The sequence below is a fragment of the Sphaerodactylus townsendi genome, linkage group LG03, assembly GCF_021028975.2.
Source record: "Sphaerodactylus townsendi isolate TG3544 linkage group LG03, MPM_Stown_v2.3, whole genome shotgun sequence".
Taxonomy (NCBI): Eukaryota; Metazoa; Chordata; class Lepidosauria; order Squamata; family Sphaerodactylidae; genus Sphaerodactylus; species Sphaerodactylus townsendi.
The window spans coordinates 162,272,134-162,283,205 of record NC_059427.1 but is presented as its reverse complement, the minus strand read 5'-3'; positions in this window follow the sequence as shown (position 1 = coordinate 162,283,205).

Sequence of the window (11,072 nt, the reverse complement as noted above, 5' to 3'; positions counted from 1 at the left end):
GGGGGGGGGGGGGTGGGGGGGGGGGGGGGTGGGGGGGGGGGGGGGTGGGGGGGGGGGGGGGTGGGGGGGGGGGGGGGTGGGGGGGGGGGGGGGTGGGGGGGGGGGGGGGTGGGGGGGGGGGGGGGTGGGGGGGGGGGGGGGTGGGGGGGGGGGGGGGTGGGGGGGGGGGGGGGTGGGGGGGGGGGGGGGTGGGGGGGGGGGGGGGTGGGGGGGGGGGGGGGTGGGGGGGGGGGGGGGTGGGGGGGGGGGGGGGTGGGGGGGGGGGGGGGTGGGGGGGGGGGGGGGTGGGGGGGGGGGGGGGTGGGGGGGGGGGGGGGTGGGGGGGGGGGGGGGTGGGGGGGGGGGGGGGTGGGGGGGGGGGGGGGTGGGGGGGGGGGGGGGTGGGGGGGGGGGGGGGTGGGGGGGGGGGGGGGTGGGGGGGGGGGGGGGTGGGGGGGGGGGGGGGTGGGGGGGGGGGGGGGTGGGGGGGGGGGGGGGTGGGGGGGGGGGGGGGTGGGGGGGGGGGGGGGTGGGGGGGGGGGGGGGTGGGGGGGGGGGGGGGTGGGGGGGGGGGGGGGTGGGGGGGGGGGGGGGTGGGGGGGGGGGGGGGTGGGGGGGGGGGGGGGTGGGGGGGGGGGGGGGTGGGGGGGGGGGGGGGTGGGGGGGGGGGGGGGTGGGGGGGGGGGGGGGTGGGGGGGGGGGGGGGTGGGGGGGGGGGGGGGTGGGGGGGGGGGGGGGTGGGGGGGGGGGGGGGTGGGGGGGGGGGGGGGTGGGGGGGGGGGGGGGTGGGGGGGGGGGGGGGTGGGGGGGGGGGGGGGTGGGGGGGGGGGGGGGTGGGGGGGGGGGGGGGTGGGGGGGGGGGGGGGTGGGGGGGGGGGGGGGTGGGGGGGGGGGGGGGTGGGGGGGGGGGGGGGTGGGGGGGGGGGGGGGTGGGGGGGGGGGGGGGTGGGGGGGGGGGGGGGTGGGGGGGGGGGGGGGTGGGGGGGGGGGGGGGTGGGGGGGGGGGGGGGTGGGGGGGGGGGGGGGTGGGGGGGGGGGGGGGTGGGGGGGGGGGGGGGTGGGGGGGGGGGGGGGTGGGGGGGGGGGGGGGTGGGGGGGGGGGGGGGTGGGGGGGGGGGGGGGTGGGGGGGGGGGGGGGTGGGGGGGGGGGGGGGTGGGGGGGGGGGGGGGTGGGGGGGGGGGGGGGTGGGGGGGGGGGGGGGTGGGGGGGGGGGGGGGTGGGGGGGGGGGGGGGTGGGGGGGGGGGGGGGTGGGGGGGGGGGGGGGTGGGGGGGGGGGGGGGTGGGGGGGGGGGGGGGTGGGGGGGGGGGGGGGTGGGGGGGGGGGGGGGTGGGGGGGGGGGGGGGTGGGGGGGGGGGGGGGTGGGGGGGGGGGGGGGTGGGGGGGGGGGGGGGTGGGGGGGGGGGGGGGTGGGGGGGGGGGGGGGTGGGGGGGGGGGGGGGTGGGGGGGGGGGGGGGTGGGGGGGGGGGGGGGTGGGGGGGGGGGGGGGTGGGGGGGGGGGGGGGTGGGGGGGGGGGGGGGTGGGGGGGGGGGGGGGTGGGGGGGGGGGGGGGTGGGGGGGGGGGGGGGTGGGGGGGGGGGGGGGTGGGGGGGGGGGGGGGTGGGGGGGGGGGGGGGTGGGGGGGGGGGGGGGTGGGGGGGGGGGGGGGTGGGGGGGGGGGGGGGTGGGGGGGGGGGGGGGTGGGGGGGGGGGGGGGTGGGGGGGGGGGGGGGTGGGGGGGGGGGGGGGTGGGGGGGGGGGGGGGTGGGGGGGGGGGGGGGTGGGGGGGGGGGGGGGTGGGGGGGGGGGGGGGTGGGGGGGGGGGGGGGTGGGGGGGGGGGGGGGTGGGGGGGGGGGGGGGTGGGGGGGGGGGGGGGTGGGGGGGGGGGGGGGTGGGGGGGGGGGGGGGTGGGGGGGGGGGGGGGTGGGGGGGGGGGGGGGTGGGGGGGGGGGGGGGTGGGGGGGGGGGGGGGTGGGGGGGGGGGGGGGTGGGGGGGGGGGGGGGTGGGGGGGGGGGGGGGTGGGGGGGGGGGGGGGTGGGGGGGGGGGGGGGTGGGGGGGGGGGGGGGTGGGGGGGGGGGGGGGTGGGGGGGGGGGGGGGTGGGGGGGGGGGGGGGTGGGGGGGGGGGGGGGTGGGGGGGGGGGGGGGTGGGGGGGGGGGGGGGTGGGGGGGGGGGGGGGTGGGGGGGGGGGGGGGTGGGGGGGGGGGGGGGTGGGGGGGGGGGGGGGTGGGGGGGGGGGGGGGTGGGGGGGGGGGGGGGTGGGGGGGGGGGGGGGTGGGGGGGGGGGGGGGTGGGGGGGGGGGGGGGTGGGGGGGGGGGGGGGTGGGGGGGGGGGGGGGTGGGGGGGGGGGGGGGTGGGGGGGGGGGGGGGTGGGGGGGGGGGGGGGTGGGGGGGGGGGGGGGTGGGGGGGGGGGGGGGTGGGGGGGGGGGGGGGTGGGGGGGGGGGGGGGTGGGGGGGGGGGGGGGTGGGGGGGGGGGGGGGTGGGGGGGGGGGGGGGTGGGGGGGGGGGGGGGTGGGGGGGGGGGGGGGTGGGGGGGGGGGGGGGTGGGGGGGGGGGGGGGTGGGGGGGGGGGGGGGTGGGGGGGGGGGGGGGTGGGGGGGGGGGGGGGTGGGGGGGGGGGGGGGTGGGGGGGGGGGGGGGTGGGGGGGGGGGGGGGTGGGGGGGGGGGGGGGTGGGGGGGGGGGGGGGTGGGGGGGGGGGGGGGTGGGGGGGGGGGGGGGTGGGGGGGGGGGGGGGTGGGGGGGGGGGGGGGTGGGGGGGGGGGGGGGTGGGGGGGGGGGGGGGTGGGGGGGGGGGGGGGTGGGGGGGGGGGGGGGTGGGGGGGGGGGGGGGTGGGGGGGGGGGGGGGTGGGGGGGGGGGGGGGTGGGGGGGGGGGGGGGTGGGGGGGGGGGGGGGTGGGGGGGGGGGGGGGTGGGGGGGGGGGGGGGTGGGGGGGGGGGGGGGTGGGGGGGGGGGGGGGTGGGGGGGGGGGGGGGTGGGGGGGGGGGGGGGTGGGGGGGGGGGGGGGTGGGGGGGGGGGGGGGTGGGGGGGGGGGGGGGTGGGGGGGGGGGGGGGTGGGGGGGGGGGGGGGTGGGGGGGGGGGGGGGTGGGGGGGGGGGGGGGTGGGGGGGGGGGGGGGTGGGGGGGGGGGGGGGTGGGGGGGGGGGGGGGTGGGGGGGGGGGGGGGTGGGGGGGGGGGGGGGTGGGGGGGGGGGGGGGTGGGGGGGGGGGGGGGTGGGGGGGGGGGGGGGTGGGGGGGGGGGGGGGTGGGGGGGGGGGGGGGTGGGGGGGGGGGGGGGTGGGGGGGGGGGGGGGTGGGGGGGGGGGGGGGTGGGGGGGGGGGGGGGTGGGGGGGGGGGGGGGTGGGGGGGGGGGGGGGTGGGGGGGGGGGGGGGTGGGGGGGGGGGGGGGTGGGGGGGGGGGGGGGTGGGGGGGGGGGGGGGTGGGGGGGGGGGGGGGTGGGGGGGGGGGGGGGTGGGGGGGGGGGGGGGTGGGGGGGGGGGGGGGTGGGGGGGGGGGGGGGTGGGGGGGGGGGGGGGTGGGGGGGGGGGGGGGTGGGGGGGGGGGGGGGTGGGGGGGGGGGGGGGTGGGGGGGGGGGGGGGTGGGGGGGGGGGGGGGTGGGGGGGGGGGGGGGTGGGGGGGGGGGGGGGTGGGGGGGGGGGGGGGTGGGGGGGGGGGGGGGTGGGGGGGGGGGGGGGTGGGGGGGGGGGGGGGTGGGGGGGGGGGGGGGTGGGGGGGGGGGGGGGTGGGGGGGGGGGGGGGTGGGGGGGGGGGGGGGTGGGGGGGGGGGGGGGTGGGGGGGGGGGGGGGTGGGGGGGGGGGGGGGTGGGGGGGGGGGGGGGTGGGGGGGGGGGGGGGTGGGGGGGGGGGGGGGTGGGGGGGGGGGGGGGTGGGGGGGGGGGGGGGTGGGGGGGGGGGGGGGTGGGGGGGGGGGGGGGTGGGGGGGGGGGGGGGTGGGGGGGGGGGGGGGTGGGGGGGGGGGGGGGTGGGGGGGGGGGGGGGTGGGGGGGGGGGGGGGTGGGGGGGGGGGGGGGTGGGGGGGGGGGGGGGTGGGGGGGGGGGGGGGTGGGGGGGGGGGGGGGTGGGGGGGGGGGGGGGTGGGGGGGGGGGGGGGTGGGGGGGGGGGGGGGTGGGGGGGGGGGGGGGTGGGGGGGGGGGGGGGTGGGGGGGGGGGGGGGTGGGGGGGGGGGGGGGTGGGGGGGGGGGGGGGTGGGGGGGGGGGGGGGTGGGGGGGGGGGGGGGTGGGGGGGGGGGGGGGTGGGGGGGGGGGGGGGTGGGGGGGGGGGGGGGTGGGGGGGGGGGGGGGTGGGGGGGGGGGGGGGTGGGGGGGGGGGGGGGTGGGGGGGGGGGGGGGTGGGGGGGGGGGGGGGTGGGGGGGGGGGGGGGTGGGGGGGGGGGGGGGTGGGGGGGGGGGGGGGTGGGGGGGGGGGGGGGTGGGGGGGGGGGGGGGTGGGGGGGGGGGGGGGTGGGGGGGGGGGGGGGTGGGGGGGGGGGGGGGTGGGGGGGGGGGGGGGTGGGGGGGGGGGGGGGTGGGGGGGGGGGGGGGTGGGGGGGGGGGGGGGTGGGGGGGGGGGGGGGTGGGGGGGGGGGGGGGTGGGGGGGGGGGGGGGTGGGGGGGGGGGGGGGTGGGGGGGGGGGGGGGTGGGGGGGGGGGGGGGTGGGGGGGGGGGGGGGTGGGGGGGGGGGGGGGTGGGGGGGGGGGGGGGTGGGGGGGGGGGGGGGTGGGGGGGGGGGGGGGTGGGGGGGGGGGGGGGTGGGGGGGGGGGGGGGTGGGGGGGGGGGGGGGTGGGGGGGGGGGGGGGTGGGGGGGGGGGGGGGTGGGGGGGGGGGGGGGTGGGGGGGGGGGGGGGTGGGGGGGGGGGGGGGTGGGGGGGGGGGGGGGTGGGGGGGGGGGGGGGTGGGGGGGGGGGGGGGTGGGGGGGGGGGGGGGTGGGGGGGGGGGGGGGTGGGGGGGGGGGGGGGTGGGGGGGGGGGGGGGTGGGGGGGGGGGGGGGTGGGGGGGGGGGGGGGTGGGGGGGGGGGGGGGTGGGGGGGGGGGGGGGTGGGGGGGGGGGGGGGTGGGGGGGGGGGGGGGTGGGGGGGGGGGGGGGTGGGGGGGGGGGGGGGTGGGGGGGGGGGGGGGTGGGGGGGGGGGGGGGTGGGGGGGGGGGGGGGTGGGGGGGGGGGGGGGTGGGGGGGGGGGGGGGTGGGGGGGGGGGGGGGTGGGGGGGGGGGGGGGTGGGGGGGGGGGGGGGTGGGGGGGGGGGGGGGTGGGGGGGGGGGGGGGTGGGGGGGGGGGGGGGTGGGGGGGGGGGGGGGTGGGGGGGGGGGGGGGTGGGGGGGGGGGGGGGTGGGGGGGGGGGGGGGTGGGGGGGGGGGGGGGTGGGGGGGGGGGGGGGTGGGGGGGGGGGGGGGTGGGGGGGGGGGGGGGTGGGGGGGGGGGGGGGTGGGGGGGGGGGGGGGTGGGGGGGGGGGGGGGTGGGGGGGGGGGGGGGTGGGGGGGGGGGGGGGTGGGGGGGGGGGGGGGTGGGGGGGGGGGGGGGTGGGGGGGGGGGGGGGTGGGGGGGGGGGGGGGTGGGGGGGGGGGGGGGTGGGGGGGGGGGGGGGTGGGGGGGGGGGGGGGTGGGGGGGGGGGGGGGTGGGGGGGGGGGGGGGTGGGGGGGGGGGGGGGTGGGGGGGGGGGGGGGTGGGGGGGGGGGGGGGTGGGGGGGGGGGGGGGTGGGGGGGGGGGGGGGTGGGGGGGGGGGGGGGTGGGGGGGGGGGGGGGTGGGGGGGGGGGGGGGTGGGGGGGGGGGGGGGTGGGGGGGGGGGGGGGTGGGGGGGGGGGGGGGTGGGGGGGGGGGGGGGTGGGGGGGGGGGGGGGTGGGGGGGGGGGGGGGTGGGGGGGGGGGGGGGTGGGGGGGGGGGGGGGTGGGGGGGGGGGGGGGTGGGGGGGGGGGGGGGTGGGGGGGGGGGGGGGTGGGGGGGGGGGGGGGTGGGGGGGGGGGGGGGTGGGGGGGGGGGGGGGTGGGGGGGGGGGGGGGTGGGGGGGGGGGGGGGTGGGGGGGGGGGGGGGTGGGGGGGGGGGGGGGTGGGGGGGGGGGGGGGTGGGGGGGGGGGGGGGTGGGGGGGGGGGGGGGTGGGGGGGGGGGGGGGTGGGGGGGGGGGGGGGTGGGGGGGGGGGGGGGTGGGGGGGGGGGGGGGTGGGGGGGGGGGGGGGTGGGGGGGGGGGGGGGTGGGGGGGGGGGGGGGTGGGGGGGGGGGGGGGTGGGGGGGGGGGGGGGTGGGGGGGGGGGGGGGTGGGGGGGGGGGGGGGTGGGGGGGGGGGGGGGTGGGGGGGGGGGGGGGTGGGGGGGGGGGGGGGTGGGGGGGGGGGGGGGTGGGGGGGGGGGGGGGTGGGGGGGGGGGGGGGTGGGGGGGGGGGGGGGTGGGGGGGGGGGGGGGTGGGGGGGGGGGGGGGTGGGGGGGGGGGGGGGTGGGGGGGGGGGGGGGTGGGGGGGGGGGGGGGTGGGGGGGGGGGGGGGTGGGGGGGGGGGGGGGTGGGGGGGGGGGGGGGTGGGGGGGGGGGGGGGTGGGGGGGGGGGGGGGTGGGGGGGGGGGGGGGTGGGGGGGGGGGGGGGTGGGGGGGGGGGGGGGTGGGGGGGGGGGGGGGTGGGGGGGGGGGGGGGTGGGGGGGGGGGGGGGTGGGGGGGGGGGGGGGTGGGGGGGGGGGGGGGTGGGGGGGGGGGGGGGTGGGGGGGGGGGGGGGTGGGGGGGGGGGGGGGTGGGGGGGGGGGGGGGTGGGGGGGGGGGGGGGTGGGGGGGGGGGGGGGTGGGGGGGGGGGGGGGTGGGGGGGGGGGGGGGTGGGGGGGGGGGGGGGTGGGGGGGGGGGGGGGTGGGGGGGGGGGGGGGTGGGGGGGGGGGGGGGTGGGGGGGGGGGGGGGTGGGGGGGGGGGGGGGTGGGGGGGGGGGGGGGTGGGGGGGGGGGGGGGTGGGGGGGGGGGGGGGTGGGGGGGGGGGGGGGTGGGGGGGGGGGGGGGTGGGGGGGGGGGGGGGTGGGGGGGGGGGGGGGTGGGGGGGGGGGGGGGTGGGGGGGGGGGGGGGTGGGGGGGGGGGGGGGTGGGGGGGGGGGGGGGTGGGGGGGGGGGGGGGTGGGGGGGGGGGGGGGTGGGGGGGGGGGGGGGTGGGGGGGGGGGGGGGTGGGGGGGGGGGGGGGTGGGGGGGGGGGGGGGTGGGGGGGGGGGGGGGTGGGGGGGGGGGGGGGTGGGGGGGGGGGGGGGTGGGGGGGGGGGGGGGTGGGGGGGGGGGGGGGTGGGGGGGGGGGGGGGTGGGGGGGGGGGGGGGTGGGGGGGGGGGGGGGTGGGGGGGGGGGGGGGTGGGGGGGGGGGGGGGTGGGGGGGGGGGGGGGTGGGGGGGGGGGGGGGTGGGGGGGGGGGGGGGTGGGGGGGGGGGGGGGTGGGGGGGGGGGGGGGTGGGGGGGGGGGGGGGTGGGGGGGGGGGGGGGTGGGGGGGGGGGGGGGTGGGGGGGGGGGGGGGTGGGGGGGGGGGGGGGTGGGGGGGGGGGGGGGTGGGGGGGGGGGGGGGTGGGGGGGGGGGGGGGTGGGGGGGGGGGGGGGTGGGGGGGGGGGGGGGTGGGGGGGGGGGGGGGTGGGGGGGGGGGGGGGTGGGGGGGGGGGGGGGTGGGGGGGGGGGGGGGTGGGGGGGGGGGGGGGTGGGGGGGGGGGGGGGTGGGGGGGGGGGGGGGTGGGGGGGGGGGGGGGTGGGGGGGGGGGGGGGTGGGGGGGGGGGGGGGTGGGGGGGGGGGGGGGTGGGGGGGGGGGGGGGTGGGGGGGGGGGGGGGTGGGGGGGGGGGGGGGTGGGGGGGGGGGGGGGTGGGGGGGGGGGGGGGTGGGGGGGGGGGGGGGTGGGGGGGGGGGGGGGTGGGGGGGGGGGGGGGTGGGGGGGGGGGGGGGTGGGGGGGGGGGGGGGTGGGGGGGGGGGGGGGTGGGGGGGGGGGGGGGTGGGGGGGGGGGGGGGTGGGGGGGGGGGGGGGTGGGGGGGGGGGGGGGTGGGGGGGGGGGGGGGTGGGGGGGGGGGGGGGTGGGGGGGGGGGGGGGTGGGGGGGGGGGGGGGTGGGGGGGGGGGGGGGTGGGGGGGGGGGGGGGTGGGGGGGGGGGGGGGTGGGGGGGGGGGGGGGTGGGGGGGGGGGGGGGTGGGGGGGGGGGGGGGTGGGGGGGGGGGGGGGTGGGGGGGGGGGGGGGTGGGGGGGGGGGGGGGTGGGGGGGGGGGGGGGTGGGGGGGGGGGGGGGTGGGGGGGGGGGGGGGTGGGGGGGGGGGGGGGTGGGGGGGGGGGGGGGTGGGGGGGGGGGGGGGTGGGGGGGGGGGGGGGTGGGGGGGGGGGGGGGTGGGGGGGGGGGGGGGTGGGGGGGGGGGGGGGTGGGGGGGGGGGGGGGTGGGGGGGGGGGGGGGTGGGGGGGGGGGGGGGTGGGGGGGGGGGGGGGTGGGGGGGGGGGGGGGTGGGGGGGGGGGGGGGTGGGGGGGGGGGGGGGTGGGGGGGGGGGGGGGTGGGGGGGGGGGGGGGTGGGGGGGGGGGGGGGTGGGGGGGGGGGGGGGTGGGGGGGGGGGGGGGTGGGGGGGGGGGGGGGTGGGGGGGGGGGGGGGTGGGGGGGGGGGGGGGTGGGGGGGGGGGGGGGTGGGGGGGGGGGGGGGTGGGGGGGGGGGGGGGTGGGGGGGGGGGGGGGTGGGGGGGGGGGGGGGTGGGGGGGGGGGGGGGTGGGGGGGGGGGGGGGTGGGGGGGGGGGGGGGTGGGGGGGGGGGGGGGTGGGGGGGGGGGGGGGTGGGGGGGGGGGGGGGTGGGGGGGGGGGGGGGTGGGGGGGGGGGGGGGTGGGGGGGGGGGGGGGTGGGGGGGGGGGGGGGTGGGGGGGGGGGGGGGTGGGGGGGGGGGGGGGTGGGGGGGGGGGGGGGTGGGGGGGGGGGGGGGTGGGGGGGGGGGGGGGTGGGGGGGGGGGGGGGTGGGGGGGGGGGGGGGTGGGGGGGGGGGGGGGTGGGGGGGGGGGGGGGTGGGGGGGGGGGGGGGTGGGGGGGGGGGGGGGTGGGGGGGGGGGGGGGTGGGGGGGGGGGGGGGTGGGGGGGGGGGGGGGTGGGGGGGGGGGGGGGTGGGGGGGGGGGGGGGTGGGGGGGGGGGGGGGTGGGGGGGGGGGGGGGTGGGGGGGGGGGGGGGTGGGGGGGGGGGGGGGTGGGGGGGGGGGGGGGTGGGGGGGGGGGGGGGTGGGGGGGGGGGGGGGTGGGGGGGGGGGGGGGTGGGGGGGGGGGGGGGTGGGGGGGGGGGGGGGTGGGGGGGGGGGGGGGTGGGGGGGGGGGGGGGTGGGGGGGGGGGGGGGTGGGGGGGGGGGGGGGTGGGGGGGGGGGGGGGTGGGGGGGGGGGGGGGTGGGGGGGGGGGGGGGTGGGGGGGGGGGGGGGTGGGGGGGGGGGGGGGTGGGGGGGGGGGGGGGTGGGGGGGGGGGGGGGTGGGGGGGGGGGGGGGTGGGGGGGGGGGGGGGTGGGGGGGGGGGGGGGTGGGGGGGGGGGGGGGTGGGGGGGGGGGGGGGTGGGGGGGGGGGGGGGTGGGGGGGGGGGGGGGTGGGGGGGGGGGGGGGTGGGGGGGGGGGGGGGTGGGGGGGGGGGGGGGTGGGGGGGGGGGGGGGTGGGGGGGGGGGGGGGTGGGGGGGGGGGGGGGTGGGGGGGGGGGGGGGTGGGGGGGGGGGGGGGTGGGGGGGGGGGGGGGTGGGGGGGGGGGGGGGTGGGGGGGGGGGGGGGTGGGGGGGGGGGGGGGTGGGGGGGGGGGGGGGTGGGGGGGGGGGGGGGTGGGGGGGGGGGGGGGTGGGGGGGGGGGGGGGTGGGGGGGGGGGGGGGTGGGGGGGGGGGGGGGTGGGGGGGGGGGGGGGTGGGGGGGGGGGGGGGTGGGGGGGGGGGGGGGTGGGGGGGGGGGGGGGTGGGGGGGGGGGGGGGTGGGGGGGGGGGGGGGTGGGGGGGGGGGGGGGTGGGGGGGGGGGGGGGTGGGGGGGGGGGGGGGTGGGGGGGGGGGGGGGTGGGGGGGGGGGGGGGTGGGGGGGGGGGGGGGTGGGGGGGGGGGGGGGTGGGGGGGGGGGGGGGTGGGGGGGGGGGGGGGTGGGGGGGGGGGGGGGTGGGGGGGGGGGGGGGTGGGGGGGGGGGGGGGTGGGGGGGGGGGGGGGTGGGGGGGGGGGGGGGTGGGGGGGGGGGGGGGTGGGGGGGGGGGGGGGTGGGGGGGGGGGGGGGTGGGGGGGGGGGGGGGTGGGGGGGGGGGGGGGTGGGGGGGGGGGGGGGTGGGGGGGGGGGGGGGTGGGGGGGGGGGGGGGTGGGGGGGGGGGGGGGTGGGGGGGGGGGGGGGTGGGGGGGGGGGGGGGTGGGGGGGGGGGGGGGTGGGGGGGGGGGGGGGTGGGGGGGGGGGGGGGTGGGGGGGGGGGGGGGTGGGGGGGGGGGGGGGTGGGGGGGGGGGGGGGTGGGGGGGGGGGGGGGTGGGGGGGGGGGGGGGTGGGGGGGGGGGGGGGTGGGGGGGGGGGGGGGTGGGGGGGGGGGGGGGTGGGGGGGGGGGGGGGTGGGGGGGGGGGGGGGTGGGGGGGGGGGGGGGTGGGGGGGGGGGGGGGTGGGGGGGGGGGGGGGTGGGGGGGGGGGGGGGTGGGGGGGGGGGGGGGTGGGGGGGGGGGGGGGTGGGGGGGGGGGGGGGTGGGGGGGGGGGGGGGTGGGGGGGGGGGGGGGTGGGGGGGGGGGGGGGTGGGGGGGGGGGGGGGTGGGGGGGGGGGGGGGTGGGGGGGGGGGGGGGTGGGGGGGGGGGGGGGTGGGGGGGGGGGGGGGTGGGGGGGGGGGGGGGTGGGGGGGGGGGGGGGTGGGGGGGGGGGGGGGTGGGGGGGGGGGGGGGTGGGGGGGGGGGGGGGTGGGGGGGGGGGGGGGTGGGGGGGGGGGGGGGTGGGGGGGGGGGGGGGTGGGGGGGGGGGGGGGTGGGGGGGGGGGGGGGTGGGGGGGGGGGGGGGTGGGGGGGGGGGGGGGTGGGGGGGGGGGGGGGTGGGGGGGGGGGGGGGTGGGGGGGGGGGGGGGTGGGGGGGGGGGGGGGTGGGGGGGGGGGGGGGTGGGGGGGGGGGGGGGTGGGGGGGGGGGGGGGTGGGGGGGGGGGGGGGTGGGGGGGGGGGGGGGTGGGGGGGGGGGGGGGTGG